We start from the raw sequence: 7,279 nt of genomic DNA, 5'->3' as shown, positions 1-7,279 counted from the left end.
AAAAACTGACAGAAAAGCATAATCCCTTGTGAAATGTGTTGTTTCCTAAGGGTCAGCTGAGGCACTAGATACTGGCTTCCAATTATAAAACCTCTTAAAACAACCATGTTCTTGCTGTGAATCCACGAGTTCCAAGGCAGACAATACAGTGCTTGATGTAACCAGTAATCCATATGCTTTTTACCCCCTTTTATGCTGCATGTGCAAGGTCAGTATCAACATTTCTGCTGCTGAAGGATATCCTTATATAAAAAAATAAGTGTACACAGGGATTTGACCTCTTTTGTAAACCACCATCTTTTTTGCCTTCAGGCCTCTATCTTCCTCATGTTGCTGCTTTCAGGTTCCCTAAAAAAAAATGTAGCTGGTCTGATTCATTTCTTACATACAGTGATGTAAACAAGGATTAACTCTGCGGTCAGAGGTGAACAAGCCTAAAAGCAATGTGAGCTGTGAATCAGCACCAGGAGAGGCAGTTGTCTTCTAAGTCCTAGAGGTGATGCAAAACACTTTCCAGCATGCTTAAACCTGCATAACTTCTATCTCCACCCCTCCTTTTACCGCACAGGAAAACAATGAACATTTCATTATAGAGAAGAACCATCCTGGCAGCCTTGCTATGCATAGAACAAATTTAGCAAGGCAGTGCCAACTCTTACTTCCCTAGCTGCCTTGCCAAAGTGCATTGCTTTCTGATCCAAAGGGACCACAGCTGGAAATGAAAGGGTAGTTTACCTTCCAGGGCCCAACCTCCTGCTGCACTCTGAGAGCTGACCCCACAATCACTCATTGCCAAACACTGTTGGTGGTTTATATGGCCTGAACATCTGCTCACTAGGAACGGGACCAAGACTGACTTGCATCACAGACTTTAATGTGTTGACAATCCTTTTCTGAAAACAGCTTTCAATTGCAGGGCCAAGTCTGAAGCAGGGAGGGAGGGAATGGAGTGGGGTTGAACCTTTATATACTACTAGGTTGCTGCTGGGATTCATGTTCTTCCTTTGGGGGTAGGTCACCTGTCTTCTGCACCAGCCTCTCACACTATTGTGGCTCCAAGTCTGATTGACATATCCCCCAACTGATGGCAATCTAAAAAGAGTACAGTGTGGTGAACGCATGCCCCATAAGGAAGATGTTAGCCTAGATAAATAGCGCTGCCTTACCTGGCAGGATTTGTGCCAACTGGTTTCAGTTTCTCTGGACTTGCTGCTTTGTATTATTTTCTGAAGCCATTGTCATAGGCTCTCCATTAGCAAATTGTGTTAGCTGAAAAATCTCTGAGCTCTTGCTTTCTTAGGTATTCAGGCCTGTGATTAAACCTGTAAAAATCCTTAACCCTCTGTAGTTATTCTGAAACATTCAATCAAGTCCTTTCTTTCTACAAGTATGAGTTTTCTGTAGAAGGTATTTAAATGCACTTCTAGAATCTTCAGTTCTCTATAGTGTCAATTAAATTATGAAAATTTGTGTCTGCAGAGTATCAGCATTTCAATCCCCTATTCACATTCTGAATCAATGAAAAAGATTCCCTTTACTGTCAGTGAGCTTTGGATCTGGCCCTGGACTCATATCTATTAGATTTGGGTTTCACTACATTTTCAGGGCTTATCATTTATCTGCTGAAAAACACTAATGCTTGGATAATCTTTGATTAACTAATTACATGGATTTGGAGACTTTTGTCATCATCCATGGGCTTTATGGGAGCCATGTTGCACAGTGTGTGCTTCTGTCATAGTGGGCTGTGTTAACTAAATGAATGGATCACACTACACTGTGGCTGCACGTACTTTCCTCAAAGCTTATTTTGATGTTGAGATCCCATTATTTTTTTTTAATTTACTAAGGAAAATTGAAGTCCTAAGTAAATATCTAACTTTTCTTTATTCAATCGACTTACCATCATTGCAAATCACTTGTGACAGAGGCAGATGGAAAAAGCAATAAGTGGAAACCAAATAAATGGGGGAGGAGGGGCAGGAAACAGGAACAGTTATCTCAACTCCTTTTCTGGATTTCAGTCAGCCAAAGACAGACTGACACCCAGAACGCAGAGACAGGGTATCCTGAGCATGGCCACAGGACATGCATTCAGGCAGCGAAGATCCAAAGGTACACAGTGCTATGGTTACTCCCTCCCCCTCTTCAGACCATGTACCTGGAGCAGCAGCTGGGGGCATTTTTAAGTCCCTGATGGAGGTGAGAATCCCCTCCCCCCCTTTAACACTACTCCCACCTGCCACTGGTGCTGTCCCCAGCTGACCCAAGGATGGGCAGCCCGCTCCAGCCAGGAGGTGAAGGAGCCAGGGCCAGTGGCAGTGAGCCAGATCCCCCCCTCCCTGCCCTTTGCCCCCAGGTGTTCTCTGACAGTCTAGGAATAGGTGCAGGGAGGGGAAATGCACCTGCCACTGCCCCGTCCCCAGCCAAGCCCAGGTCCCAGCACAGCCACCAATTGAAGTGGGGCAGGAGCAGCCAGGTCTCTCCTTCCTGTGCCCAGAGGCATACATATGGAGGGCAAGAGGGGAAAGGGAGGGGAGGTGCTGCTGATTGGTGGAAAAGAGGGGAAGGGATGTTGAGAGCTTGCAGGGGTAGGGAAAGATTTTCTTTTGCAATTCAGAGACTTAAAAACAGTTCTTAGCTGCCTCTTCTGTAGCACAGCCTAACTGCTATGGTGTGTCGGGGGGAGACTCAGATCTGAGGGTGAAGAAAATCCTGCGTCCGCCTATGCACTCAGGGTTACTCCAGCCTATCTATTCAACCTAATTGCTGGCCTCTGGTGCACCCAGGAGGAGTGAATAGGCAGGGCTCATTTTCTCAGCAGTGGACCCAGAGTTGGGAAGGAGGCTGTTTAGACATTCCTTATGGCTCTGACTACTCCACTAGTGTCTGAAAGTTTTTAAGCAGCACTTAAGTCATATATATATATTGAAGTGACTAGGAGATGCTTGTCTGCGGGGGTGCATAGTTAGACCAGAGTATCTGTTTGACATCTGTGTTAATAATTTATACCTGTGTGTAAAGTAAGCTTTACCAAACATCAATTAACAATACCTTTCAGGCCTACTTTGTAAACAGTTATTATCTACTAGCCAGTCCATAGACCTTGTAAAGTCAATAACACTCATTTTGAAAACAAACAAAAAGGACTTCCTCATAAATCTAGACTTTCTTGGTTCACAGTAACTATAACCTGGATGCCAACACTTCTTAATTTGTTCTCTGAGTAGGAATAAACCACAATATTCACTGTATTAATAAGCTGCAACTTAAATAAAAGGAACCCAACAACTTGTAAATATACATTTTAAATATAAAATGTTATATATAAGCTGAGAAATGGAGTGACTTGCTGCTTAGAGAATGATTATGGCAATAAAGTGTGGGCTGTGTGACTAGCACAAGCTCTCATGTGACAGATGCTTCATGAACCTGGACTGATGTTGGATTTAGTCAGTAGACATCTGGGCCCTGCTTTCTAGACCATCACATTGCAAAGGCCTAGCTACAGTATTTCCCAAAGAAGATTGTGAGGTGCCGTTCTTAACACTGAGGGAGAGAGCAGCTTCCATTGCATGTATATTTGCTCATCTGTAAATTCAAGAGATAATGCTTTATGTCCACTTTCTGCTGATGTGAAGTAATGGTGAATCCAGTCTCCTGGTTGTCTCCTGTGACATGTACAATCCCAAGATTGCTGTCAGCTAATAAGAATTCATAATAGCAAGAGGGAAGTATACTGGAAAGTTTGCAATAACTGTTCTTACATAAAACTTCACAGGGCATTCAGACTGTATCATGAACTTGAGCTCAAGCAGGCTGAGAAAAATGGGAAATTATTCCTATCTTTGTGACTGCCAGACTCAGAAAAAAGAGGTAGATTTCCTTTGAGTTACGTGAAAAATATTGAAACTAAACGATCTTTTTCAGGTTTGACTGCTTTATTGGAAGGGTAAGGTGGCTCAAGGGCTTGTTAATCATCTTGAGGTCACTGGTTCATCTATTTCCTATGTCGGTAACCAAAAAGACAGTACCATCCAATAGCTCTTTTTTTGTGCTAAATGAGTTGATGGCTTGCAGTTCAGTCTCTTGTAGAGAGATGGCTATGTCTCAGGGCACTGACAAAAGAGATATTTGTCACATGATTGGCTCCCTGAAAACACTCTACAGCTGTGCCATGACACACATGCATGGCTGCAGAGCGCTTTAAAAGTGTCTGATCGTTTGACAAATTTAACCCTCATCTAATGAAAGATCTAATGAGGGATCAGCCCTGCCCCAGTGCTGTCTGCAAGAAAGGAGGGGGAGGGAGCTGTAGGCTGCAGCTTGCCCAACTTAAGCTGGATGGGAGAAGAGGGGTGGATTGCAGTCCCCTGCCGTGCACTTCCCTCCACCTCAGCCCCCTCCCTTTTCAGCTAAGATCAGGCAAATCCCAGCCCACAGCTCCTGCCTCTTCCCCTCCCTTCTCCCCACTCCCTTCCTGCAGACAGCACTGGAGTGGGGAGGGCTAGGGAAGAGAGGCTACATGCAGAATCCTCTGCTGGATTGTCTACAAAGTGGAGCTCGATTGTAGCCACCCCTCCACCCACCCAGCAGACTAATATCTGTTGGGGGGGAAGGGTGACTCTAACTCATGGTGCTTTATGTGAAGCGCCATGAGTTAGAGCTGGGACCTGCATGTCTGTCAGCACCCACAAAGGCTAACACTGAAATAGGACCCTTAATGATAACCAATACAAAGCAGAGAAGCTGAACTACCCTATCATCCCTCTAGATTTTATTTTTGGCAAGCATCCAGGTATATTGTGGGAAGGTTATTTATTTGTGTTACAGTAAAATCAAGGCCACACTGTCCAGGGCACTATACAAGCACATAGCAAGAGAAAGTTTCTTCCCCAAAACAGTGTAGGAAACTGAAGCACAGGCAGCAGTGAATTGGTCAGCTCCATTTGGTAGGTCAGTAGCAGAGCCAAGAACAGTATGCAAACCTCAGGGCCCTGTATGCTCTTTCAAACCCCTGCTGCCCTTCTGCTCTTTTTTGTCATTCTTTAGCACTGTCCATGCAAAAATGTTAGATTAGCTTAAAAAATTATGTATGAAAAAGACCCTTCTCTGTTGCTGGAGTTTCCTTAGACTCTAAGGAAGCTGACAGCTGTCTAAAATCACATCTACAGAGAGCATCCTACAACAATAGTTGTGATGCTTGGAAGTGCTGAGCACCAAGGGCTTTTGTTGCTTATGGTTAGAGTTGAGCAAGTGCCTCCCCTCTGAATGTCTGATGCATTGTATGGAAACCTGAGAAGCACTGGCTGTTCAAGCAAAGGGATACACATAAGTACATACATATGGGGGTGTGTGCACACATGCATATAAAAATATATGTATATACATGAACTCAATAAATGTGCTTTTCTGAGACCTATGTATATAATTTGAGTATTAACTTGAAATTTTTGCTTTTAGGTAAACAGCCCTTTTAGTGGGGCAGGATGTTCTGCTGTCCCAGTGGCAGATATGGGGATTTATTTTTCTTGGAGGAAGGCAGACAACCAGTGAATACAGTACCTTCTGGCAGCCTCCTGGAGTCATAAGTTATTTTGTTGGTTTCAAAGAAATGTGTCTCTGTAGATTTGAGAACCAAGTTCCATTTTAAGGGACAAATACTGGTCCTCACTTGCAGGCCAAGGAAATGGGGTGTGTGCAGGGGAGCTCCCATCGTTGCCATGGTAGTGCCAAATTTTCTGGAGTGGCAGTTACTGCTGTCACCACTGTCTCATCAGAAATGACATACTGTAAGGTGAAAAGGAATCCTGTAGCGTGCACTCAGAGGCATCCCTGCACAGTTCTGCATCCTGGAAAAAAGCAGTGCATGGGGCAACAGCAGTGGTTGGGATGCTGCCATCACCAGGTCAGCAGTGGTAGAGGCTGCTATTATTGCACAGCTCATAGTTGCACCCTGGGCTGGTTCCCTACTCAACCTCCTTTAGTTTGACTGCTGTGCCCACACACCCCTCGAAAGTATAACCTTGAAAAATCTATACTTCTCCAGCAATAAGGCAGCTTTCACAGGGATAACACCAGGTCTCCCAGCTTGGCAGAACTCAGGGAGTTTTTCCATTTACTTTAGACTGGTGATGACTTGATAGTAAAAGCACCATTTACACTAGTGTATAACACCCGTGTAACAGCAGAAAGTAATATCATGAGTCTATGGCTTTAAGAATAGCTTACTGCTGTAAGCTGTGACCAAAGGGAAATCCATTTCAAGAGGTGAATACCCGCTAGGTGGGGGAAACTGGTAATCCTGAGGACGGTAGTGTTTGTAGTATGTGCATAGTGAAAAGTATTGTTCTGGGACCTTATGGAGGATTCAGTGTAGATTTAATCACCTTTGTTTTCAGCTTAAATCACTGCTTTTGAATTCTCCAGGAACATCTCCCTTTCCTGGACTTAGCAGTGCAGCAAAGCAATTACCAATGAAGCTCAAGTTTCTTAATTTACAGAAAAATGAGGCTTGCAAACTGATTCACATTAACCTGATCTGCCTGCATTACCGCTCCCATTTGGCAAATCACTTGTGGCGTTAAATCTTTATTCTATTAATAGAGATTTACTGAACTTTGACAATGTCAGCTCATAATAAATCTTCCTAGTGCTGCTCAAGCAGGGGAATGGAATTAACCGGGTTTGTTTGCAGTATCGCTCCCAGGCTGCACCTGGTGTTTAGCAGGAGAAATCATCTCATGGTTCCAAATATTATTGGAAAGAAGGGAGAAAAATCATCAAATGTTCAAGTCATCAAGTCATCTGTTGTGCCTTTGAGTCAATGCCTGCACTGGGTAGGGAGAAAAGTGTTGTTATTGAGGGATTACTGTATGGCATATCTTCATTCCATTAAAGCTGAAGGGACTTGTATTAGCATCTCCATTATTTTTATTTAAACACTAGGAAATTGCCCTTCAAGAATGACGGGGGGGAGGGGCAGCAGGGACAAAGCCCCACATCTGGCCCTGCACCCCGCTTCCCCCCCCCCGTTGCTCCTCATCTGGCTCCACTCCATGCCCCCCCCACTTTGGGTCCAACCCAACTCCCTCCCCACCACTGAGTCCAAATTTGTTCCCCCCGGCCACTGCTTTGGGTCCAGCCCCACTCCCCGCTCCCCCCACCTTCAGATCTGACCCCTCTCCTCCCTCCCCTCTCAGCAGCTTCAGGTCCAACCCCATTCCCCACCTCCCCCCTCACCGATTTGGGTCTAACCCCATTCCTCCCCTCCCCCACC

At 44.7% G+C, this 7,279-nt stretch overlaps 1 long non-coding RNA gene across 1 annotated transcript in view; it reads right to left on the bottom strand.

Moving 5' to 3' along the window:
* Window positions 1-853: 853 nt before the first annotated feature.
* Window positions 854-7,279, bottom strand: part of LOC109316266 — a 21,890-nt gene continuing 15,464 nt past the window's right edge. The window contains exon 3 of the long non-coding RNA XR_002102787.1: window positions 854-1,092. This is a non-coding gene — a long non-coding RNA (uncharacterized LOC109316266). The remainder of the gene's footprint in view (window positions 1,093-7,279) is intronic.

The sequence above is a fragment of the Crocodylus porosus genome, unplaced genomic scaffold (genome assembly GCF_001723895.1).
Source record: "Crocodylus porosus isolate Cpor-Errol unplaced genomic scaffold, CroPor_comp1, whole genome shotgun sequence".
Classification (NCBI taxonomy): Eukaryota; Metazoa; Chordata; order Crocodylia; family Crocodylidae; genus Crocodylus; species Crocodylus porosus.
Note: the sequence above shows the minus strand (reverse complement) of the source record. Positions and strands in the feature narration are given on the sequence as shown.